Source organism: Astyanax mexicanus, chromosome 8, assembly GCF_023375975.1.
Source record: "Astyanax mexicanus isolate ESR-SI-001 chromosome 8, AstMex3_surface, whole genome shotgun sequence".
In the NCBI taxonomy this organism is placed as follows: Eukaryota; Metazoa; Chordata; class Actinopteri; order Characiformes; family Acestrorhamphidae; genus Astyanax; species Astyanax mexicanus.
Window position 1 is genome coordinate 49,720,566 of NC_064415.1, and position 27,369 is coordinate 49,747,934.

The window sequence follows — 27,369 nt, forward strand, 5'->3', positions numbered from 1 at the left end:
TTAATATTAAGAGACGAAATTAAACATCAATTTGAAAAATCTTAGTTTACACAACACTGTCAAAGATAAAGATAGTAAGTCAAGTAAAATGGTGTGTAAATGAAATAATTAGGAAAAAAGTATTATTTAAAGTGGTATATTTCATTATGTGTTTTATTACGGAGTGTGGCCCGTGACTTCAAATATATTTCTCCTTCTGGCACCCAACAAAAAAGTTTGGACACCCCTGTTTTACATACAAAAAAATACATAAAACAAAGCAAGAACATACATTTATCTATTTGCCAGTGTGACTGAAACACTGGAAAATTAAACTTCAATAAGACAAAACTTCTGACAACATATAAATTGGCAATACATTAAAAACAATGATTCTCTCTTTTCCTTTGATGTTTGTATTTCATTCTAATGTGGGAAATCTAGCTATCTGGTCTAGCTTAACACTTAATTATAAAATTATTAACCAAATAATTTTACTAAAGGATCCAAGTGAGTAATTAGTTTTGTCTTTGCTAATACTACAGCACACAACATGCTAATGGTTAGCTTGTTGGAAAAAGCTAGCATGTAATAATTTCCTAACATTTATCTCTGAAATAATGTGCTTCAAATACTGATAATATACTTAGAAACATTGTTACTCACAGACTTCACGTCTAACAAGCCACACAAAGTAAGATGGAGAGGGATTGTCGTGGAGCCACACATTCCTTTTTTTAGCTTTTTGCTGTCATTTCTACTGATGTCACTTCCTTGATTTTTAAAGGAAGTTTGACAAAAGAAAGCATTTTAACTTGCAATGCCACTAGGTGGCGCCAACACAAAAACTAACTGGGTCCAAAACACTCCCCAGAACTAACATCTGATGTTTAGAGGAAGACCAACTTCCTTATAGGTCGTAGAAAAAGGTCTTCTGAGCTTTGCCTTTTTTACCATTACTTCAGCCTTTCCAAACAAGCCATTCCTGCTAGGAATTGTCATCACAAGAATAGCCATAAGCAACTCTCTTTTGAGAGTTTCTCTCTTTTGAAAATTTATTTTGACTTATTTCTCATGTCTTTCATGAAGACTATGTCTCTTTTCTTAAGATTAATCCTTTTGTGCTGCCACTTTGCTCAACCTTGCAAGGTGCAACCTTGCACCATCCAAGTGGGATGCATAAGGCAGGTTAAACACCCGGGTACACCTCTGTTTGTAAGACTACATCTAAACATTTTCTGAGTTGAAAGCTGCATCTTCCATTTTCAGCTTTTTGCAAGCACCATCAAAATTGGTGTCCCTATATGAGTGTATTTGTTTGGCAGGACCCCTAATGGCAAAGAACCACCGTAGAGCATTTATAAAGTGACTTCGATATGTACAGCCTATGTTCACATGCATGAAAAAAATCACTGCCCACCTCTTGCTATTTGAGTGCCCTCCTTTGGTACAGCAAGATGGGTAGATATTTCAACCCATATGTAAAACGTTATCCATAGTATACTCTACACTTCTTGTTCCTATCCATGACAAACATTCCTTCATCAGGGAAATTCTTTTGAACTCTAAAGGTCGAACGAGACTCTGTGCTGATTGGTTGGACTGGTCTTAGAGGATGGTCTATAATCAAGTCGACCAGCTACCTCTGGCCTCCTCTCCTTTCCTTTACCATGACCCATCCAGCCAGACCATGAAGTGGGTCTGGTGGATCAGGGTTTGGGGAGGTAATGGTAAAGCAACAATCAACCAGAACCCAGCAGCTCTGACAGCAACCTCTGATAAATGTCTTCCTAGGTGTTTAGCAGCTTCATGATAGTGTCTACAATCAAGACTTTCAGTTGATGTCGAATAATAATGGTTAGATTTGGTCCAAATCCAGATTGCATAATGTGTCCTCCAACTCTACGCAGCCCTTGGTCATCTAGAATTGGATGCAATTTTAGTAGACTACTTGTAAGGTGTTGTAGAAAAGAAAATGAAAGGTGGGCTACCCCCACCTCTTGTTCGGGGTACAACTCCCCTGCGTGTTCGTTTGATAGAGAGAGTCAGACAGTGGAGTGAAGTTGAAAGCAAACCAAGTATTTATTACAAACTGAATATATTCAGGAGAACTAACACATGAAAGACCGTCTAACAGCCACCCAGCATAAGTTCTGACCCCCCTCCTGATCTGACTCCACGTTTATACCCCAAAATGACGTAAGCCTGTTGATGAGGCGTTACTAACGATTAGCTCATGTTAATATGCATAATTTCACGTGTTAGTACTCAAGTTTCACGTGTCTGACCGGACCACTAATGTTTGGCCTTGACTGTGTTCTTCCATCATGGCACATCGTGGCACTATCTGTGTGAGTATGCGTCACCCCCCTCTTGGAAGCAGAGGTTTTAGGGAGGCACTTGCTCATCAAGGCCGCTTTGAACTAAGGCCTCTTCTGTAGCAATTTAGCCCCGTACCAGTCGAATTGATGACCGTTAGTTAGGGTCATGCAGTAAACAAAAAATAGTTCAAGCCTGAGCTACATCTCATATGTTATATGTTAATGTGTTAGTAAATGTATCATGTGGGTTAATTTGTCATATAATAGAGTCTGTGTTAGTCACATGCCATATCAAACAATGTTTTACTATGTGTGTAAAGGATATATTGATTATTGATTAATCTTTTATATAAATGCGTGTAAAATACACTGAGTAGTAAAGATGATCAAATACAATGTGAGTATTGGTTATGCATATTGAATACAAGGTTTCACACAATGATTATTGTCATTATCGATACTAAGATAGGTAATCATAATTGAAAGATATTTGTCAATAAACCCAACATATAATAAACCGTTACTCCTCAATTCTCCCTTTTGACGTATCAACCAGATACGTCAACACATCGTAATTCCTCCAAATATGTATATTCACATATGTTCAACACTTGATCAACATGTGAGTGAACAGTTTACTAACAGTGGGAGCGAAAACCTGTTCTGGCAGCCTTCCAACCAATTTGTGACAGGAAAAATTCTCCCACGGTCCCTCTGCCACCAGGCGACCAATAATTCGAACTCTATCAAAGGAGGAAGTGACATCATTGCCTTAAAGTCATCCCCAAGGCTGGTTGGTCTACAGCATTTCCTCTTGCTCTTCCTCACACTCCAGCATAGGCCGATCCCCCCCATTATTGTCTATTGTGTTTTTTGTGGCCTCGTCGGTGTCGATGGTCGGTTCATCTGTAACTCTAACTTTGATCCATCCGACAGGGTCGTTACCATTTACATCCACCCCGACCCCTATGAAAAATGCCGAAGATTTTTCCCCATTAGGATCGGATTGCCACTCTAATGCAATGGTTATTAGATTATTTATCGCACCATTATCCCTTTGTATGTTAAGTTTATTTCATTTCTCCCGCTCACGAGTCGCCCAGCGTTCGCTTGGATCCCAATTGACATGTGTCGACCTAATTACGTGTTCCCACTTGTTACAAGGTCTGGCTTAATAAGCTGCTTGGTCGGTGTTATGGGCGATTCTCATGAAGCTGCAGGGAACATGTCCATGACAATGTTTTTTTAAAATCAGTACTCAGTTCACAAAAACTCTGATATTGTGTGTAAAGCAAATAGGTAGTACTGTATGGATCAATTGTTCATATAAAATTATTTTTATATAAATTAAATAAAAAATATATGGAAATTCTCATTACTGTTATGTGTCCGTACGCCTTCTTTCTAATTTTAAGTTAAACCATATTAAAAGTATTAAGCATATCGAATCAATAAAATAGATTAAAGTCATTTAAAATATCAACATTTATACATAATATAAATATTTTTGGTGTCGAACAAAAAATGTACTTGATTTTAAACAAAATAACTGTGTCCGAACAATTGTTCTCATTACCGTTTCATGATTTTACCCCCCTAAAAAAATTACACTGTGCCTTTAAATTGATCAGCTATCCCATGATGCATCACTTCAGAGACAAGCTTCAAAATGGAGATAAGATCAGTTGGTCACTATTCTCTCCCTTTGAGAAATCTGTGTTAATATTACTAAAACTGTCCTCAATTACACTGTGTATTATCATTACCGTTATGGTTTAATACTCATTACTTTTAAAAATATAAAAATAAATTATTTCATGAATATTATCACAATATAAGGCTTTGACAGCTGGCAAAGTTATAGGTTGGTAGCATATTAGCATTTTAAGTTATGTGTGAAATTAGCTAAGAGCATCTCATTACCATTTAATTGTGTTCTCATTACCGTTATGGATCTAAAATGTTAATTTTAAAAGTTTCACATCTTATCATAACTTTTCTTCATTTTACTATAGTATACCCCTCACCTGTTGTCCACAGGAGTTTGTGATCAAACATATTCTAAAATAATTTCCATTAATTAAAAAAAAATTAAAAGATATTTTACAAATGTTGTATCGGTAATGAGATTTGCTTAACAATAAATAAATAAATAAAAAAGATCAAAGTAATTGTCAAGGACTGTGCTGTTAAGTTGATGGGATATGTTGTGGAAATATGAAAATAATCATCAAAAAATGTTTTGAACCGTTGATCTAGCTTCGTCATTTACTGTAACGGTAATGAGAATTATTCTGGATCATATAAGATTCAAATGATAATAAAATTCTATTTTAAAAAATATATGAAAAAATAAACAATATAGTAAAATACACATTCTATTTTAGCTTCTCAACTTGAAAAAAAAATGCTGCAATGAGGTGAAAAACCTTTTTATGTTAATGTGAAGGTCTTCGTCAGAATCCCCCTTATGGTTACACTTAAGATTATCATCACGGGACCAACACAAGTACACCGCTTCCCCCTTGGACCCCTGCTTACCACAAGTAACCACGTCGCATAAGTTCACTGTCCATATTGTCATCTCACCCCAATATTAGTCTAATTCTATACCTCCCCAGCGCCTGATGCATTTTGAGTTAGGCTGATTGATGGTTGATCGTTTGGTTCTATTAAGCTGTGTGGGCTGGTCTTTAGCTGTTGCGTTTGTCGGGTGTACGGTTGCTGATGTGTTTACAATTGTTCCCTCTACCGTTGTTAGTTGTTCTTGTTTTGAGACAATGGTCAGTGTTATTATCATTATACCCATGAGGGCAACTGGTACCATTATCTGGAGCCATATTGGAATAACCAGAGGAAATGCTGGTCCGTTATAGTTCCCGTACTTTGACCTGTCCCACTCCCTTTTTCCGTACCAAGCCATTCTTAAACCATAAATGTGTTTTCCCTCTAAGTTTTCCACTATTTAGTAAACTTGTTATCTATAGCTCTATATGTGTAAGTGTTAAGGTTACAGAGTGTATATATTTTTTTACAATTTCGTTTTTTCAAGAGTCTTTCGGCCACCTGTAAAGGAAAGCAATGTTCAGTACAACCTGTAAAGAAAAAATAATGTGTTCCCCCCCTAATTTAGCAAATCACAGTTTATAACCCTATATGTGTAAATGTTAAAGTTGCAATGCGTGTAGTTCTCTTCTTCTTTTCTTCTAGACTACCTCAGCCCCACGCACGAAGAGCTTTATTCTGGCTCTTGGTGTCTGCAATATCAGTTAATGAAAAGTATGAGTTGATGTGTGATAAGACTATGTGTGTTCTTTAATGAGATGTGTTTTAAGGGTCTCTGTATGTAGTGTACTTTGACGCAATCGAAACGTTGTTGAATGAGTCACTCCCTCAATTCCTCTCCTCAGTCACAGCCAGGCTGTGTGCTGCTGCTGCTGTGCTCTTGAGAAATCTTTTCTCTGCTGTGGCCAGGCCAGGCCCGTGCTGCGGGGGCTCTGCTGCCCCTCCTTCCTGCTGCTGCTGCTGCGGGGTGAGTGTGCTACCCCTCCTTCCTGCTGCGGGCCTCCATCTGGGTCAGACGATTCAGCTGCTGTGCTCACCTCTCCCTCTGGCTCTCTAAGCGATCTCTGTTGTTGCACAGCTGTAGAACCCTCGCCTGTCAGTTGATCTGCATACGTTGTTCTCTCAGTCACCTGGAAAGGCCCAATCCAGCCATGCTCGTTCCCCTTTCGTGCGCAATGGCGGAGGAGCCCTGACTTTGTGTCTGTACTGGTCCACCTTTGCACCACGTTCTCCTTCTCCCCCTGTGTAAACAGATCTGAAACGAAACTTTTGTATTCGTTATAATCATGTTTAAGGTTCACTATTCATTTTGGAAGTCTTTTAAGGCGTCCTCCGTGTCTCCTTCCTGTAAGTTAAAATACATGGTTAAAATACATTTATCAGACTTGACTTGAGCTCTAATTTCCCCTTGGAAGTTAATTATTTCATATTTAAATTTTGTCTGTGCACAGATTTAAGCCCAATTTTGTTTTCTTACCTTCTTCAGTTGTCTTTCAGTTATATTCAATCATGATCTTTACTGTCAAATGTGCGTTCAATCCCTAATATTTAGTCATTTTCAATTGTAAATTGCAACATTTAATTATCATCACCATTAATTACTTGCTTTTACCTTCATTTTGTTCACATCCCTTTCCCTTTTAGTGTAACTGCTTCCCTGTGGCTCTGTTATATCCAAATTAGCTCTTACAAACACTACTAATGTTCACCACCCAGTTTACCACTAGACACACACTATTTCTCGTGCATGCACACACTCACAAACTCAAACACTTCAAAAACACACCTCAACTCTGCAGTATCATCGTACAGACCATATTTTACTGCTTCACAGCCCAAAGCTGTTGCTTTAAATGCACCTGCTGTTAAACCTACCACTGAAAGCTTCTCATATTGTATTGGTAACACTATATAGATAATAGATAAGAAAAACTTGGAAATACATCTAAATCATGTTTTTTTATATATAGCTCCATGCAAAGTTTTAATGATCAGCTGCTCTATTCTCCCCTTCATCTCCACTTTAATAATAGAATTTCAGGGCCCAAAGTTTTAAACTCAGCACAAACTACACATAATGTGGCTTCTGTCTCAGGAATGGTTCCATATTGATGTACTGGGCTTTCTTGGGTTACTTTTGCTTGGACTTCAGAATTACTGTTTGTGGCTATATTATTTTACCTGCCACTTTAATTTGCTGCGGTGTGTTATTTTACTAAGAAATAATGTTTCTGACTTTTTCAATTCCCAAGATTTTATTAAACCTTGATTTCTATATTTAGTTGATTTTATTTAGTGCTTTAAAAATTGGGAGAAGTGGAACGTGATTATTTTTCTCTGTATCAATCGTTCCATTACAAACAATGATATTGGCACTATCAATGAATTTTATGCTTTGCTTTGTTCTTGTTATTATAGCAAATAAAATCCAAACAATGCTTTTACATTTCCTGATAAATATTTTCAATATGTATTTATGCATATACAATGCCAAGCAGATTGCTTTCCACAATTATCAACAATACATCTATTTCCTTAAACAATTTATCAAGTCTCACTTACTGTTTTTCTTGTTCAAAAAATGGCTTACATGTTGAATAGCGAAAGTCTAATTTTGTGTCTACATTTCATATTTTAAAGTTAGGATTGAGTGTGTCTTAAAAGCTAAAATTTTTACAATATTGCTGAAAGTAATTGCTCATCTGCATAGTGGTTGTTTTAAAATCAAACTTTAAGAGATAAACAAGCTAAAAGTTTAAAAAAAAATGCTCTATATCTATAAAATAATGATTGGTCAAAAAATTTTAGTAATAGTGGTGAGGGATGAAAAAGGTAATAGGTTTAAAAGTCAAGAAAAAAGTAAAAAATAATGGTTGGGCGAATAATGGTGGTAATAATGGTGATCTGTTTACATCTCCCCCTTTTTCTGAAACAGAATTTCTGTTTCAGAAAACTTAACACAAAATTGCTCCACCCTCTGTTGTCTTTCCCCTGTCCACTGGGCTGGTCTACCCTGCACAAGCCTCCACTGACACACACCCCATCACTCCATTCATCCACTCACTCTCCCCCTGGGCTGTGCTTCCCGTCCACGATGTTTTCTCCGTTTTCTGTTAAAATGCATGTGGTGGTCAGATCGAGACTGTGCCTGCCTTAGGTTGTCCCGTTGTAGTACGTTGGGATCTTACCCGTCTTTGGCTAACCAGCCTATCACACTGACCCACACACAGCGTAGCAGCACTGTTTAATCAACATTCAGTGCCGTAGAGTTCCTGACAGTTAGGGAACGCAAACCCAGGTATGTCACACTGTCATAAACGCACACTCTGGTGTTTACCGTGAAAGCCTGTGCAAGGCACCAAGTACCCATGGTGTATTATTCGTTATTATTGTATACATATTTTATTTAGTACCATCATTATCACCTTTTTACTTCCACGTAAATTAGCTCAAATTATTTGCTTTGATGACACTGCTCTGGACTAGACCCAAAAGAGTGCATGTCAATGAATAATTATTCAGATTTGGCATCTGTACCTTAAAGGTGTACCACAAGGTTAAATTTTGGTCCAGTTTTATTTAATATATATATACATAAATTATAGTGCTGGCTCTGCTTCTCAGATTGCAAACTTTACCATTATGCAGATGAAACAATTTTATATTGCTTAGCTGATTTTGTTCATGCTACAGCCAGAAAATTATGCATTTGTTTCATAGGTGGCATTGTATAAGCATGAAAACTAAATTTATGCTGTTTTCCAGATCTCTTTCCAGTCCAATTTAATACTATACAGAAAGGAAGCAAAGCAAGTTCTTCATTGCAGAAAGTAAGCATATCGAAAACAAAATAGAAAGCTCAATTTTTTTTATTTTTTTACATTTGATTATGTCCCCTTATCAGAAAGATACCCAATTCCCTGTAGCTTGAAATAGATGCAACACTGCGTTTCCTTAAAAAATAATAATAATAATAATAAAAATAAAGTCTGTCCTCACTGTTTTCTGAAATCTACTATCGCTCTTAAGATAATCAAAATATCAGCATAGACGGATATACATGAGATCATAGAGAAATTAGATATGACATCTGTCTTATATAAGTCTCATTCAGCTAGGACTGAACTGAGATCAGTCTGAATAAGAAACGAATAGTAAGATAATTAACTAAATCACCTGATAGAAAAAGCTGTGTTTGGAATGGCTCGCTCATTAATTCAGTCACCATTCACTATGTAGCATTTTCCTATTTATTGAACTGATTATTTAACAATCAAACAAGAAACCATGTTTATTTGTCCTGCTCTGAGTACAGCTTACACAGCAGTACTGCATGGCATAGTATATTTTGGAATTTCTAGCATACATCTTCTGTACAATATTATTATAATATAATGTAATTAATAGTGAACTATATAGGGAAAAAAAAAATAATTTACTGCTGAGTTTTGACAAAGCATTGCAAAAATGGCTTACACAAATGGCTTAGTATTTCTGCAATACGGAAACGATTCCGACAGCGCCACACACCTTCATTATTTTCATTATTAGATTTGCTTATATAATATAGAGTTAGACATATGTCCCTGTTAGGTTAGGGCCCCCAAGATATAGTCCAATACCCAAAATTAAGCCAATTATTTTCCTCAATTCTGACTCCCCTTTTTCTTTTTTCTTTTTATTTTGTATTTGTGTCGCTAACCAACCCCATAATCCTTTTATTAAATTCTCTAAATTCTCTAATTATCTATCCAGTCACACACCTTCTCTGACATTATTCAACAACTTAATTATTTATATTAACACTTCCCCAACCTTGCTTACATTAAAGTATACTTCACTCATGATTGGGTATTCACATTTTCACATTTTCATTTTAGAACCGTCTTATAACGTATGCATATGTATATTATATTATATTTCTATTTCACATTAGTCACTGTCGTAATAGATGTCATTGCACTTTACTCTGTTAATTATTTAATTATTTATGACCATTAGTAACATACTGCACCGCTCCGTTTACAGATAGATCTTTACCTTGTATAGTTAGATTTTTTATATCCTTATATTTTCTTATATCTATATATATCTATCTACCCATACAAAAGCCTTTTCCCCCTGTTCACCTCTGTCCCCCATTTTCACTGTGTATTACTCTATTTCCCTACTGAACTGATGTTCTATTTTCTATGATATCTCACAAGTGTTAATTCACAAATAACCAACTTCTCAGTCTAAAACCAATAGGCTGGACCAACTCCACCTACTTCACCTTGGACTCCTCCCCTGCAGTGGGACTCATCCATTCCTATTTCGTTGACACACAAGAGTTCGTACACTCAACCAATCACACCGCTCACACACAGTTTCACACACTCCAACACATACGCACACACTTCTGTCTTACACACACTGTCTAATTCACTGCCACACACACATTCGTACCTCTGCCACACAAGATACGCATTTTCTGTTTCTCTCACAGGAAAAGTGGACACGCACACTTTCACACTCACAGGCACTCACTTTTAATCCCTGTAACAGACACTCGTAGACCCTTTTCTTTTTCTCTCTGTCAGTCGCACATACACAATCACAAAGCCAGACACACTCAGTCCCTGGAATAAGCACACATACACACGCATACTCTCTCACACTTATTGGCCACAGACTCACTTCCCTCAAACTTATAGTTTATACTGCTATGTATATCCCTTTTCATTTGTTTTCTTTTACCCCAGACAAGACACGAATAAGCCATGCACACAAGCAGTGGGTCGCTACCCACCCGCGAGATACCGCTCCCGGTCCGCCTTCGACTATACCTAAGGACCCCCATTCACACTTTTAAGCTACTCATTTATTTTAAACTAACACTCACGCGCTAATGAAGGTTTTCCATATGGTCCCAGTCACGCTTCTTAAAGCCCGCAACTTTCAACATGAAATGCCCCATATATTAACCCGATCTTTTGTCAATTATGTCTATCTGTATTAATAACAAATCATTAATCCATGGGAATACAGCCCCCTGCCTGGCAAGGCACACCTGTTATCCAATGCTAGAATTGTCATCATTTACATCTGCATTAAGAACAAATCCTTACAACCACCGTATCATACCAGAACTATTATTTATACAACTAGTAGAAGTTCATAATAGTTACAGCGCCTACTAATAATACCAAATGTCTAGAGCAGCAACAGTATCTGCTCATATTATTATTATTAGTATTATATATTTTTATTTATTCATTTATTTACTTTTTATGATATTTTATTTTATTTGTTTTTTATTTGTTTTTGTTATTTTCTGAACCTCATGTATGTACTTTTTATGATATTTTATTTTATTTGTTTTTTATTTGTTTTTGTTATTTTCTGAACCAATTTACGAGCGGATCAATCTCGAGGTAGGCTTACACCTGGCCGTTATCCGAACATCTCGTCAGAAGCCGGGGGGGCACGCCAGCTCCCAATCCTTAAAATCAGAGGAGACCCTTGTCTCAACTCCTGAGGAGACCCTTGTCTCAACTCACCTATATATAAAACCAGAGGAGACCCTTGTCTCAACTCCTGAGGAGACCCTTTGTCTCTACTCACATATGTACAAAAGACGAGTAAAATACATTGGTATGCTTACTGCTCCCTCCAGACCGCAGCCCGACAGCCGCTCCACTCAAATTTGAAATAGCCAATATGCAGAATTTGATTAAACAGGCTCTGCTTACCTGGTTTGTTAAGTTCGGCCGTGAGTGGATCAGTGCCAGATGATGTCCTTCGTCAGACTCGTCGTCGGGTCACCAAATTGTTGTAGAAAAGAAAATGAAAGGTGGGCTACCCCCACCTCTTGTTCGGGGTACAACTCCCCTGCGTGTTCATTTGATAGAGAGAGTCAGACAGTGGAGTGAAGTTGAAAGCAAACCAAGTATTTATTACAAACTGAATATATTCAGGAGAACTAACACATGAAAGACCGTCTAACAGCCACCCAGCATAAGTTCTGACCCCCCTCCTGATCTGACTCCACGTTTATACCCCAAAATGACGTAAGCCTGTTGATGAGGCGTTACTAACGATTAGCTCATGTTAATATGCATAATTTCACGTGTTAGTACTCAAGTTTCACGTGTCTGACCGGACCACTAATGTTTGGCCTTGACTGTGTTCTTCCATCATGGCACATCGTGGCACTATCTGTGTGAGTATGCGTCACCCCCCTCTTGGAAGCAGAGGTTTTAGGGAGGCACTTGCTCATCAAGGCCGCTTTGAACTAAGGCCTCTTCTGTAGCAATTTAGCCCCGTACCAGTCGAATTGATGACCGTTAGTTAGGGTCATGCAGTAAACAAAAAATAGTTCAAGCCTGAGCTACATCTCATATGTTATATGTTAATGTGTTAGTAAATGTATCATGTGGGTTAATTTGTCATATAATAGAGTCTGTGTTAGTCACATGCCATATCAAACAATGTTTTACTATGTGTGTAAAGGATATATTGATTATTGATTAATCTTTTATATAAATGCGTGTAAAATACACTGAGTAATAAAGATGATCAAATACAATGTGAGTATTGGTTATGCATATTGAATACAAGGTTTCACACAATGATTATTGTCATTATCGATACTAAGATAGGTAATCATAATTGAAAGATATTTGTCAATAAACCCAACATATAATAAACCGTTACTCCTCAAAGGCAAGGCAAGGCAAGGCAAGGCAAGGCAAGTTTATTTATATAGCACCTTTCATACACAGCGGTCATTCAAAGTGCTTTACAAATTAGAAAATACACAGAGAAGTCATATAAAAAATAATAAAAAAAAACAAAAAAAACATGTAAAAGAATAACAGTAAAAATGGAAAATAAAAACTAAAATAAGAGTAAAGCATGATTGATTCAAGCATGATTAAAACAAAGATAAGTCAAATTAAAAATATGTAAAAGAACAACAAGGAATTTGAAATAAAAATAAAATAAGAATAAAGCATGAATAAAACATACATGATAAAACAAAGAGAAGTAAAATTAAAAACATTTAAAAGAACAACAAGGAATTGGAAATAAAATTAAAATAAGAAAAAAACATAATATAAAAGTGCCGTTACAGAATAAAAGTGTGTGGAGCTGCAGTGTTTTAAGCTGAGCTGAAAGCCTGATCAAACATGTAGGTTTTCAGTCTGGATTTAAACATGTTTAGTGTTGGAGCTCTTCTAATGCTCTCTGTTAACTGGTTCCATTTAAGAGCAGCGTAGTAACTAAACGCTGCCTCTCCGTGTTTAGTTTTTACTTTAGGCAGCTCTAGCTGAGCAGTTCCTGATGATCTGAGAGTTCTGCTCGGCTCATACTGCTGGAGCTCATTAGATAAATATGCTGGTCCTGCACCATTAACACATTTATAGACCAGTAACAGTACCTTAAAGTCTATTCTGTAACATACTGGTATCCAGTGCAGGGATTTAAGGATGGGGGTGATGTGCTCTCTTCTTTTACTTCTAGTCAGAACTCTGGCTGCTGCATTCTGAATCAGCTGAAGCTGTTTGATGGTCTTTTTTGGGAGTCCAGTTAGGAGTCCATTACAGTAATCAATCCTACTAGAAATAAAGGCGTGGATGAGTTTCTCCAGATCTGCTTTAGACAGAAAATCTCTGATCTTATTTATGTTCTTGAGGTGATAAAATGCTGATTTGGTGACGGCTTTGACGTGACTGTTAAAAGTGAGATCAGAGTCCATTTGTACACCAAGATTACGCACTAGTTCTTTAGATTTTAGACTTTTTGAATCCAGATAGGTAGCTAGTCTGTGCCTCTCATTACTATTCCCAAATCTCTGTTTTATCTTTGTTTAACTGTGTCACATCTGGTGCTGTTAGCTCCTCTGTTTCTCCCACACCCAGCTCTGACAGAGGTTCTCAGGACAAATACTACACTACCCAGAATGCACCACCCGCTGACATCACGCACTCACCTGATCACGTGACACCTCACCTGCTTCCTCCAGGAAGCCCCGAATACTGATTACTGGCACTATAAAGGTGCACGCCAAACAGATTACCACGCCGCGTATTGTAGGTTATCCTCATACAAAGCGTTACTTATCTCTTGTCTCAGTTTACTTTGTGTATGACCTTGCTTTTTGTTTCTCGACGCCGATTCTTGCCTCTGCCTTTGATATTGGATTGTTTTGTGTATGACCTGGACTGTGCTTTCACCACCGCCTCTTGGATTATCTCTGATACTGGATTGCTTGTGTATGAACTCTGGACTGTCTCTCGTTTATGGTATGGTTTTGTCTTCATTGCTCTGTCTACTGGTGATCACCCTTATTTCTGTATCGACCCTGAATACATCTGTTTATTCCTATAATAAACATCTATTGTTTTTATCAGTATCTGCGCTTGTCTGCTATTCTGTTCTGACCATGACAGAATACGCGGCCATACAAGATCAGATAGCAGATACTGAGGCTATTAGATCTGGTTTAGCCAACCAGGGGAGGCTACTCGGTCAGCACCAGCAAACGCTCGCTGGTGTGACCCAAGCTGTTTCTGAGCTAGCCCGCCAGCAAACCACGCAGCAGCAACAACTAGCTGAGCTGCTAGCTCACCTCAGAGGCGTAACTGAGCCTAGCCCTAGCCCGTTAGCTACCCCCAGTATGCCTAACGCTAACTCTTCTGTGCCTGGATTTTCTGTCTCTAAACCGGAGTTGTTTGATGGGGATCCGGAAAAATGCAGCGGTTTTCTTTTACAATGCTCCGTGTTTTTCAGTAATTCACCGCCTACAACCGATAAAGCTAAGATCGGTTTTATTATCTCACGGCTTTCTGGTAAGGCACTCGAGTGGGCTACAGCTATTTGGGAAGAACTTTCTGGGGCTAGTTACACTGACTTTTTAGCTACTTTCCGCTCAGTTTTTGATCATTCGCGGTATGGACAGTCTAATGGAGAACTTTTGCTGGCTCTAAAGCAAGGTCAGAAGCCGGTGGCTTCCTACACTCTGGAGTTTCGCACTCTTGCAGCTGGTAGTGGGTGGAATAACGCTGCTTTGATCAACGTGTTTAGATGCGGACTTAACCCAGATGTACAGAGGGAATTAGCCTGCAGAGATGATTCACTGACCCTGGATCAGCTCATCTCACTGTCGATCCGGTTGGATCAACTTCTCTCGCGCCGACCCAAGATCAGTCCTCGCACTCAACACACTCCTGTGTCTCTGACCCGCGCTCCCACTCCGGAGAAAGCTGCGCTGCCTGCCCCAGAGCCCATGGATATCCAGAAAACCCGGCTAACTCCAGAGGAGCGACAGCGTCGAATCCGGCTTCGCCTATGCCTTTATTGTGGGGAGGCCGGGCATTTCAAGGCTGAGTGTGGTCTCCTGACCCGACCTGTGAAAGCTCCAGCCCTGGGACAGCGCGTGGAGTGCTCTCCACTAACGTGGTACGTAAGCACAACACAATCCTTCGCTCTAAATGTTTTTCTTTGCCTGTAAATATTATGTTACCTACTGGTATGCTCTCTGTCCCAGCGCTTGTAGATTCCGGGTCGGAGGGGAACTTCATCAGTCTGGACCTAGTTAAGGAGCATGGAGTACCCACCAGAGAACTTCTACGTCCATTAGCCATCCATGCTGTTGATGGAAAGACTGTTCGCTCCAAGCCGGTTACCCTGCAGACTCTGCCCATCACTCTTCAAGCCAGCGCTCTCCATTATGAGGAACTACCACTCTTCGTGCTTCCCTGCACCGAACATCCTGTTATCCTGGGCATGCCATGGCTGAAGACTCACGATCCCACTGTCTCCTGGCGCGATGGGGATATCACGGTTTGGTCTGCTCACTGTCATGAACATTGTTTAGCTCTGGATAGTTTAGTTATTCAGTCCACTACTGTGGAAAGTCCCCATGTTTCTGAATCTCCTGTTATTCCTCCCGAATACTCTGATTTGCTTGAGGTTTTCAGTAAAGACAATGCTACTAAGTTGCCTCCTCATCGCCCATGTGATTGTGCCATTGACCTAGTGGAGGGTGCCACCTTACCCAAAGCTAGAGTTTACCCCCTTACTCTCGATGAGGAGAAGGCTATGACAGATTACGTTTCCGAAGCGTTAGCTCAGGGTTTCATTCGCCCGTCAAAATCTCCTGTTGGTTCGGGTTTCTTCTTTGTGAAGAAAAAAGACGGTGGACTGAGGCCCTGTATAGATTACCGAGGTTTAAACGCTATCACTAAAAAATTTGCGTACCCCCTGCCTCTCATTCCGTGTGCACTTGAACAGTTGCGCAACGCCTCTTACTTCACCAAACTCGATTTGCGTAGTGCGTACAATTTAATCCGCATTAAGGAGGGGGATGAGTGGAAAACTGCGTTCACTACTACTAATGGCCACTATGAATACATGGTTATGAGTTATGGTCTCGCTAACGCCCCCGCCGTGTTTCAGTCATTTATGAATGACATTTTTAGAGACATGATTGGCAAGTTCGTCACACTTTTTATAGACGACATTCTGATCTATTCGTCTGATTTTGACTCTCACGTGCAGCATGTTCGTTCGGTCCTCCAACGTTTATTGGAGAACAATCTCTATGCTAAAGCCGAGAAATGCGAGTTCCATCTTCAGAGAGTCGCATTTCTCGGCTATGTTATCAGCTCCCAGGGAGTTCTTATGGATGACTGTAAAGTAGACGCCGTCACTAGTTGGCCCACTCCCCTGTCCATCAAAGATCTCCAGCGTTTTTTGGGATTTGCAAATTTCTATAGGCGTTTTATTCGTAACTTCAGCAGTATAGCTGCTCCACTCACCGCACTCACTAAGAACGCCACTAAGATCCTTAAATGGTCTCCTGAAGCCGACCAGGCATTTAATAAGTTAAAAGCTGCTTTCGTTTCAGCTCCAGTTCTCATGCACCCCAAACCTGAACTACCGTTTACAGTCGAGGTCGACGCATCTGATACTGGCGTTGGGGCTGTTCTTTCCCAACGCAGCGGTTCACCGCCTAAGCTACATCCCATAGCCTTCTTCTCTCGTAAAATGTCACCTGCTGAGCGCAACTATGGTATAGGGGATAGAGAGTTATTGGCTGTCAAATTGGCTCTAGAGGAGTGGCGTCACTGGCTGGAGGGGGCTGCACACCCATTTACCGTACTTACTGATCACAAAAACTTGGAATATCTCCGCACTGCTAAACGTCTAAACCCCCGTCAAGCTCGTTGGTCCTTGTTTTTCTCGCGATTTGATTTTTCTATCTCATTTCGTCCAGGTCACCGTAATACTAAAGCTGACGCATTATCCCGGGTTTTCAGTTCGTCAAATGAGGGTAGCCACCCTTCCGAACCAGAACGCATTCTACCACCCACAGTTCGTATAGCTGCCATTAGATGGGAACTTGACGATCTTATTCAGCAAGGTTCAGTTAACACACCACCTCCGGAGGGTTGTCCGCCTCACAAGATTTTTGTACCTGAGCAATTTCGCGAACGACTCATTGGCTGGGCACATTCTGCCCTTACTTCTGGTCACCCAGGGGTTACACGTACGCTGCAACTGATCTCAGCTCGCTATTGGTGGGAAACCATGCGAGCTGACATACACTCATTCGTAGCTTCCTGTTCTGTCTGTGCACAATGCAAAACACCCAAAACCCTTCCAGCCGGTAAGCTAGTTCCTCTACCCGTCCCAGACAGACCCTGGTCACACATTGCTGTAGACTTTGTCACAGACCTACCTGAATCTGAGGGTTACACCACTGTTCTTACTGTTGTTGACAGATTTTCTAGGGGAGTAAAGTTTATCCCTTTTCCAGCACTACCCACTGCTCTTCAGACAGCTCAGGCTATATACACACACATCTTTAGACACTTTGGTATTCCGGAGGACATCCTCTCCGATAGAGGTCCTCAATTTACTTCCAGAGTATGGAAATCCTTTTTTGAACACTTAGGAGTGCACGTTAGTCTCACCTCTGGTTTTCACCCCACTAGCAGTGGTCAATGTGAACGAGTTAACCAGGAATTAGGAAAATTTCTTAGATTGTACTGTTTCAAACATCCTACAGAGTGGTCTCAGTATCTCATTTGGGCGGAAATAGCCCAAAACTCACTCACTAACTCCACATCTGGTCTTACACCCTTTCAGTGCGTTCTGGGGTACCAGCCTCCGTTAGCTCCGTGGACAGCTGTGTCTTCCGATGTACCCGCCGTGGATGACTGGATGAAGCGGAGTGAGCAGGTGTGGGAGGAAACACATCAGCAGGTTTCTGAGGTCTTGCGCAAATACAAGGAGCAGTCTGACAGACACCGAGGTACCACCCCCCAATACCAGCCCGGAGATCGTGTGTGGTTGTCGACCCGGGACTTGAGGTTTGAGGGGTCCTGTAGGAAACTACTACCCAAGTATATTGGCCCGTTTAAAGTTCTTTCACAAGTCAATGACGTTACTTATAAGATTGAGTTGCCTTCTCAGTACAGAGTGCATAACTCATTTCATGTTTCCTTGCTCAAGCCTCTTGTCCCAGGTCCGCTGGCTGAGGGTGTTCCAGACGACGTGCCGCCCGCGGCAGTGGAGGGGGAGGCTTCGTCTACCTATGCGGTTCGAGAGGTGCTGGATTCCCGCAGGCGTGGCGGTGTGCTCCAGTATCTCATAGACTGGGAGGGTTACGGCCCTGAGGAGCGTTGCTGGGTTGCCGCTGGGGATGTGCTGGATCCTGCTCTTCTGGCCGAATTTCATGCCCGTCACCCTGGTAAACCTGCTCCTAGACCCCGTGGGCGTCCCAAGCGCTCACTCTCCTCCTCGGTTCCGGTGCGTCGGGGTTCCCAGTCTCGCATCCCCCGTCTGTCTGGCACCTCTGTGGTTTCTCCTGCTCCTCCCGCCGGTACTCCCTGCCCGTCGGGTGGACGTCGTCGTGGTCGTCCCCGTTCCGTCTCCGTCTCGACTCCCTCGGGGGGAGGTACTGTCACATCTGGTGCTGTTAGCTCCTCTGTTTCTCCCACACCCAGCTCTGACAGAGGTTCTCAGGACAAAGACTACACTACCCAGAATGTACCACCCGCTGACATCACGCACTCACCTGATCACGTGACACCTCACCTGCTTCCTCCAGGAAGCCCCGAATACTGATTACTGGCACTATAAAGGTGCACGCCAAACAGATTACCACGCCGCGTATTGTAGGTTATCCTCATACAAAGCGTTACTTATCTCTTGTCTCAGTTTACTTTGTGTATGACCTTGCTTTTTGTTTCTCGACGCCGATTCTTGCCTCTGCCTTTGATATTGGATTGTTTTGTGTATGACCTGGACTGTGCTTTCACCACCGCCTCTTGGATTATCTCTGATACTGGATTGCTTGTGTATGAACTCTGGACTGTCTCTCGTTTATGGTATGGTTTTGTCTTCATTGCTCTGTCTACTGGTGATCACCCTTATTTCTGTATCGACCCTGAATACATCTGTTTATTCCTATAATAAACATCTATTGTTTTTATCAGTATCTGCGCTTGTCTGGTATTCTGTTCTGACCATGACAAACTGCAGAAAGTTCTGTCCCATCCATTTATTTATCTGCTCAAGGCATTTACACAGTGAGTCAATGGGACTGAAATTGTTTGGGCAGAGGGCCATGTAGATCTGAGTGTCATCTGCATAGCTGTGGTAAGATATCCCATAGTCACGCATGATTTCACCCAGAGGAATCATATATAAATTAAATAAGAGTGGCCCAAGAATTGAACCCTGGGGTACACCACAGGTCACTGGCACAGTCTCAGAAACATTATTTTCCATTTCCACAAAGTATTTCCTTCCTTGAAGGTATGAACTAAACCATTTTAGGACAGTTCCAGAAATTCCAACCCGGTTCTCAAGTCTATCTATGAGAATGTTGTGGTCAATGGTGTCAAAAGCAGCACTGAGATCCAGCAGTAGTAGAATAGACATTTTTCCTGAGTCTGTGTTTAAGCGAATGTCATTGATAACCTTAATAAGCGCAGTCTCAGTACTATGATTGGGCCGGAAACCTGACTGAAATTGGTCTAGACAGTTATTTATGGACAGAAAGTGCATAACTTGCTTGAAGACAATTTTTTCAATTATTTTTCCAATGAATGGTAGATTAGAGATTGGTCTGTAATTGTTTAATAAGTTTGTATCTAAATTTTTCTTTTTTAAGAGAGGCTTCACAACGGCTGTTTTTAATGAATTTGGAAAATCACCCGACATGAGTGAGGTATTTACTATTTGAAGAATGTCTGCTGATATTGAGTAAAACACATTCTTTAAAAACTTGGTTGGTAATGTATCAAGACTGCAGGTGGATGATTTGAGGTGACTCACTGTATCAATTAAAACTTCTTCATTAATAGTGCTAAATTGGGACATGTTGACTATGATGCATGGTTTTGGAGAGCACGAGGGCTCGTTGGTGAATATAGATGTACTGATGTCTTGCCTGATATTGTGGATTTTAGTATTAAAAAATGTAGCAAACTCATTACATCTCTCAGTTGAAACTAGCTCAGAGGTCATATATGTAGGTGAGTTAGTTAGTCTGTCAACCACAGTGAAAATAACTTTGCTATTGTTAATATTATTGTTAATAATGCTGGAGAAGTAGGTTTGTCTACATGTGCACATTATTTTATTGTAATCACGCAATCTATCTTTAAAAATTTCTTTGTGAATGTGAAGCTTGGTTTTACGCCATCTGCGCTCAGCCTTTCTGCATTCTCTCTTTTGGAGCTGAACTGCAGCATCATTTCTCCATGGAGCTTTCTGCTTGCATGGCATGGTTTTAACTCTAACTGGTGCAATCTCATCTAAAACTCTAGCAGTTTTTGAGTTAAAACTATCCAGCAGAGTATCTACAGAGTCTGATGGTTTGCATGGTGCAGAGCACACTTTGCTCACAAAAAGTTCAGCTGTCATGTCATTTATTTGCCTTTTCTTGTACCTAATCTGTCTGGTTTCACTGTGTATTGAAGTCCACATTTCAAAGAATACACAGTAGTGATCTGATAGTGCAACATCCTTAATAGAGGCTGATATGTTGAGACCTTTTGAAATAACCAAATCCAGGGTGTGACCATGACAGTGTGTGCTTCCAGTCACATGCTGAGAGAGTTCAAAAGAGTCAAATACATCATAGAGTTCTCTGGCATAATTATCCTTGGAATTATCAATATGAATGTTAAAATCACCAGCAATAATAAAATGATCAAATTCAGTAGAAATAAAAGACAGCATATCTGTAAAATCATCAATAAAATCAGCATTGTACCTTGGAGGCCTGTAGACAATTACTAGTAATATTCTTGGTGTCCCTTTTAAAACTGCACCTAAATATTCAAAAGATGTGAAGTCACCAAGTGATAACTGCTTGCATTGGAATGTATCATCAAACAGCATAGCTACACCTCCACCTTTCTTGCCGGTACGTGAGACATTTAAAAAGTTGAATTTAGTTTGAATTTAACCATGTCTCTGTTAAAAACAGAAAATCAAGCCCATAATTTGTAATAAAATCATTAATTAGATAGGACTTGTTTGTAAGAGATCTGATATTTAGCAGAGCTAACTTAATAACCTGTGTGTTTTGTTCCAAAGCCTGTGGGTTACAATTTACATACTGCAAGTTGGATATATTCACATTGTCTGACCTATACTCTCTGTTCTTTCTGCTTCTGATAAGAACTGGAATGGGGGAGATAATTGGCACACAGGGTCCGTACTTGTTTTGAAAACATGTACTGCTGACTTCACCACTGTAGCAGCACGGACCCAAAAGATATCAGTTTGCTGGATTACTTGTGGTGGCCTCTTCCCTTATGGTGGAGGGAGGTGGGAGGGGCTCCTGCTGGTGAAGAAGTCGAGAGCGGAGCTGTCTGTCCGGTGGTTTAGGAGCTTGTCTCTTCTTTTTGGGTTGTGGGGGGAGTTTGTTTAATACTTCCTCATGTTCATGCTCACTGGGCTTCATTTTGGTCCCCTTTACTAACTCCTTGATTGGGGAGTGTAGTGGTGGTGAGGAGGGGGGTTGCTGGGTCCGTGAGGCAGTAGGTGACTGTGAAGGAGAAGTTGAGCTGATTTTCCGCTGTACCTGAGGACTCGCTGACAGAGAAAGCGTCAGTCTTGTCCCTGCAGATACCAGCTTCTCCATGGTTGCTGGGAAGTTCAGGTGGGGTGATGATGGGGTGGAGATGGAGGATGATGATGATGAGGTGGAGATGGAGGATGGTGTGGAGTGTTCATGCAGTTGCGGTGTTTCCGGCAGCTGATACAGCAGATCATGGCTCCCGTCCGATAACTCCGCAGTCTCTGTGGGGGGAGGATGTTGTGTCTCTGTACTGCAGACAGTGTCCTTGGGTGTTAAAGCTGACGTGTCTTCACCAGTGGGAACAGAGAAGTTGCACAGAGAAAAAATGAAGTTCTCTGACAGGAATTTGACTCCTCTCTTGTTGGTGTGCAGTCCATCTCGCCTGAAAAACTCTCTCTTTCCAAAAAACAGATTGAAATTGTCAATGAAGTTCAGTCCGTTTGACCTGCAGGTTTTCTGAAGCCAAATGTTTAAAGCCAACAGCCTAGAGAACATATTGCAGCCTCTTGCAGGCAGAGGACCACTGATGAATGTCTGAATGTTGAATTTGTGCAGTGTGGTAAAAAGATCATTAAAGTCCCTTTTTAACACCTCAGACTCCTCTTTCCTTGTATCATTCTTTCCAACATGAACAATAATCCGTTTCACTGTTCTGTATTCAGCCAGTAGTGTTGGAAGCTTCTCATTCAGTTCAGAAACTGTGATGTTTGGCTCACATCGAACGATGAGTTTGTGATTATTTTTCATGCCATGAACAGAGTCATCCCCCAAAACAAGGGTGTCTGCTGTGGCCACAGCCTGGAGCCCTGTGGCTCTCCTGGGGTGTTTTGAATGGCTGAATCTTCTGGTTCTTTCTGTATCATACTGGCTGGTATTAGGAAAGTCATTGAGGTCTTGCAGTGGCTCAAATCTGTTTTGCAAACTAAGTGACTGGAACTGATTTCCTCTGGCTCTGTGCTCTGATCTCCGAGCAATAGCTTTAGCATTAGCATTAGCCAGATGTGCTATGTTAGCAGGAGTGGAGGACACTACAGAGCTGTATGTGGCATGCCGTTTGGGTTTAGCTCCAATGCGAACCCATTGCTGGTTTTGCCCATATCTTTCAGCTGTACTCACATTAGGGATGTCCACATGATCTGCTGGTCCAGTTCTGTTCGTCTCCACTGCTCGCTGCTCCGTTAAAATCCCTGCCCGTTGTCCGCTGGCAGCACTCCCACACTCCGATGGTCCTCGAACAGCGCAGAAATGCCAGTCCTTAAACTCCGATAACAAGGACCGAAAATTTGTTTCCAAAACAGTCATTCTTTGTAGAAGATTGTAGCAGTTCTGGCAGCACAGGTGCTCTGAACCCACACAAGGAGGCATCTTGTAGATTTCTTCTTTAGTACTCTACAGAAACTTGTCTGATTCCTGTGCCTATGGCTCTACTATAAAATGTCCAAAAGAAACTAGAAAACATAAAATAAGAAACAAAATATTGTAGAGTGTAGGATTTGTTTTTTTGCATTGCTTACTATCTCAACAGAAAAACTTATTGAGGATGATGGTCTTAGCTTTCTGTAGATCCTCATCTAAAGAAATAGTGCCACAGTTGTGCTATCATTGGCAGCCTGTCTGACTGTGACATGTGAGACTTTGCTTTGTGAATCAGACCAGTCTGCTACTGATCAGACCAAGGTTGGAAACTTGGAGAAATGTCTGAATCGTTTACAGTTCTTAAGGCCTTTAGAAATGTCTGTTAAGTGCAAATTTCCAGTGTCGGGATAAACTCATAAGAGTCTTGCTAGAGTGGAGTTCTCGTGTCATCATGTTCGTTCAGTGTAAGGTGGTTAGGATTTAAGGTTTAAGTCTTTTTCTCATCCTGGCTTTCAGATAAAATCAACTATGCTTAATATTAGTAGAAGTCTTCAGACTTGGCTCATGCAAATAGTTACATGAACAATGCCAACAACCAATAGGAGGGCTTTGGGAAACCGCTAAGCAATCACGGGAAAGTTTACAGAACTGGAAATGGATGAGACACCACAGTTATCCTGAAAGTGTACAAAAGGAGTAGAAATTGGTGGAGCTGTGACGTGAGCAAGAGTGTCTCTTTGATGTATCTTTCCATGTATAATACAACAGTGAAAAAGGAGAAAAGGTGGACAGAAATTGCTGAAGCCTTCGAAATTCCTACCAACACCAAGTACACAAACACATCCAGATCAAATTCAGCCACCACCATTAACCTACAACCTGCATAAATGCATATATTCCATCCCTAGTTCAACAGCCCAGTACAGGTTTTCGGCAACTGCTTGAGGACAGTGAGGCAGAGGTAAATGTTCCATTTAAAAAAAATACATTATATGTCTTTATTCATTATTCATTAATATTCATTAGAGTAAAGCATGAAAATTATCCAATGTTTTGTAAATAATGTGTGTCTGAATAGCAAAGGTAAAGTTAATCTTAAAGTTCAGTAGGTGTAAACCTAGAGGTATCTGAGAAAATAATGGAAACACTACATTTTTGCATGTTTGCTGTCAGTCCCTTATGTTGGATGGCTGAGAGGACCCAGTCAAGCTGGAGCAGGTGTTCCGCCCATGTTTCGGAAAGCACAATGACTTTATCCAGCTACGCTTAATATGCGTTGTGTGGGCGGAGCATAATGTCCATTAGGCGCTGGAAGGTGGCAGGGGCCCTGTGCAGCCTGAACAGAAGAATGGTGTAATATCATAGACCGGACGGGGTAGCAAACGCCGTTTTTTCCTGGTCTTTTGGAGCGAGGGGAACCTGCCAGTAGCCCTTTGTGATATCCAATGTGGAGATTAAATTAGCCTTCCCCAGCTGGTCACATAGATCCTCCACTTGGGGCATGGGGTAGGAGTCAAAACAGGATGATGGGTCCGCCCGGGGAGCTTGGAGAAGACATGTTGGTGACGATCCACACACTCGCAGAGCTCTTGTCTCTGCGCAGGAGTTAGGTCCTCCCAGAGGGTGATCTCCTGGCTGGCCCGTGTCTCCAGTACCTGAGCGAAAGCAGAGAGGGTGGGGAGGGGTGGTGATGCGGGTTTAACACACTTTTTAAAGGGGTTTATGTCGTATACCTGCTTGAGTTTCCATTTCCCTGGCTGCTCCACACGGTTATTCACTGGGCTTCTTCCATATGCTCCTTCATTAGGGGAAATACTTTATTAATACATGACTGCATTCATTTTACATAGTCTATGACTGATCTGATGGGGGATGGTTGAGTTTCCCAGGGTTTTTTCACGACGTCAAGGAGACCTTAGGGTTTCTGGCCATACAGAAGCTCGAAGGGGGTAAACCCCGTGTATGCTTGAGGTATTTTCTGTACCGCAAACAGGGCGTGTGGGAGGAGGAGGTCCCAGTATCAGGGGTCTTCCTTGATGAGCAATTTTAGCATTTACTTTAGCGTTTGGTTGAGCCTCTCCACCAGTCCGTCTGTCTGTGGATGCCAGACTGATGTGGTGAGCCGTTTCACTTGGAGCATTTTGCAGAGGTCAGACATAAGTTTGGATACAAAAGGGGTTCCCTTGTCCGTCAGGATTTCTTTAGGTATGACTACACTATCATCAGCTTGAGAGCCACCGACAGATCGTGGTGGACCCAAAGCCTGTTTGCCAAAATGCCAATAGCCTTTTTGAACTACCCGCCATGCTCTAGAGAGGTGATAGTTATAGACCTTCTGGTCAGGATCCAGCTGTCTGTGTGAGTATGGCTTCTGCATGTCAATTCATAAGGGGAAAGCATCATCCTCAATAAACATGTAAGGCATCATCATGTTGCTCCTAGGAAGGGGCTCTGGTTTGGAACAATTAGAAGGCCTCCATCCATGGCTCTATGAGTAGGCAGACAGACCACCATCTGAAAGCATGTCCTGGCTCCACACATTCACATAAGTAAATGTATAATTTCAGTAACTATAGTTATTATATAGTCAGCATGTATTGAAAACTATTATTTACGCAGTTTTGAAGATGGTTCTTATATTTATAGCTAGCTATCTAGGTAGCATTCTGTTGCTGCTAGTTAGATGCAAATACTTACTGTGTGTGTGTGTGTGTGTGTGTGTGTGTGTGTGTGAGAGAGAGAGAGAGAGAGAGAGAGAGAGAGAGAGAGAGAGAGAGAGAGAGCACAGAAGATATTTAATAAAAATTAATAGAAATAGGTTTGGGTAAATATTTAATACTGGCATGCATAAATATAAATGCATTATATACAAATAAACACGTTCTGATATCTGAGATCATAAATAAATATTAATTGATTGTACTTTTGTTATCTAGGTTTAAAAATGACTTAAATGAATTAATGGACGGAAAGTGTGCTGTGATTTTACAGTTAAAGGTACCAGTAGCGCTACAGGACTTTTATTTTGACAGCTGGTTGCCGGAGCTCAGCGGAGCTCTATTTTCTGTAGGTGAATATGGAAGGGTGGTTAGAGTTTCCCCCGGTCTCCAGTAAAGTGGAGCAGCAGAAGATCCAGCTCTGATCAGCAGCTCCACACCTCTGTACTCAGACTGCTCTGCTGGAGGAACACCATCAGCTCACCTGCTGCAGGTATGGAGATGTTCCACTCTTCACCTTCACACTGCTCTACATTTACTCTTAGACACACAGAAACACATTCAGAAGGAGCAGCATTTAACATCACACACAAGCAGCTTCATCCAGGAGCTGGAGGATCATCTTCTCCTAGTTATCTCTGATCAACACTTTCATTCTGCTTTATTTAAGATGAACAGGAAATTTAGGGGCTACTTATAAACCCTGCAGTGATTTATTGGGGGAATAATGATCTTGTCTGGTGAGTTAAAGGTTAAATTGTGCTGCTGTTGTTTATAAACTTCATGCTAACTGTACAGATATCTTTTGTACATAAAGTATATCTTCTTCATTTGTGATTCAGTATTATTTATTAATTTACTTAGACCTGAAAAAAAAATTCTGATAATTTACAACAATAATAGTTTACAACTGTAAACTGTACTAAATGAAAGTTGACAACAAAGGCATGTCAATTTCTAAATATTATTTCATATGATATATACAGTGACATTTTTACATTTTTGAATTAATTGAACAAAACTTTTCCACATCATTCTATTTTTTTAAAAGCACACTACAAGTTAAGACATACGCTAAAAGACACAGCTGTGTAGTTTTACTTTGTGTAGCCTCTAACTCTAGTAAATTCTAGTGCTAGCTCATGTCTGCTAACACTAACATGCTGCAGAATGCTGCCCTTTAGAAACTCCTGTATGTGATTCAGCAATGGTTTATTGCTTCTTTTATTCCAGTGGCTCAAACATTGAATATTTAAGACACCTATGTTCAGTAAAATGTACAGTATAGGGAAAGGAGGCAAATTATTATTATTATTATTATTTTTTACAGTTTATTTAA

General features: G+C 40.7%; 2 protein-coding genes across 5 annotated transcripts in view; one reads left to right on the top strand and one right to left on the bottom strand.

The window, feature by feature from the left end:
- Window positions 1–27,369, bottom strand: part of LOC111190415 (zinc finger protein OZF-like) — a 589,012-nt gene that overhangs the window by 548,502 nt on the left and 13,141 nt on the right. The window lies entirely within an intron of this gene.
- The window catches only part of LOC111190412 (zinc finger protein 345), a 406,705-nt gene that overhangs the window by 375,241 nt on the left and 4,095 nt on the right, over window positions 1–27,369 (top strand). Inside the window, exon 1 of one of the 4 annotated variants that reach the window (XM_022664172.2) lies at window positions 26,314–26,523. The exons of the other annotated variants lie outside the window; for them this stretch is intronic. The gene's annotated coding sequence lies outside the window, so the exon portion shown is untranslated. Of the gene's footprint in view, window positions 1–26,313; window positions 26,524–27,369 lie in introns of those variants that run through there. 4 annotated transcript variants of the gene reach the window in all.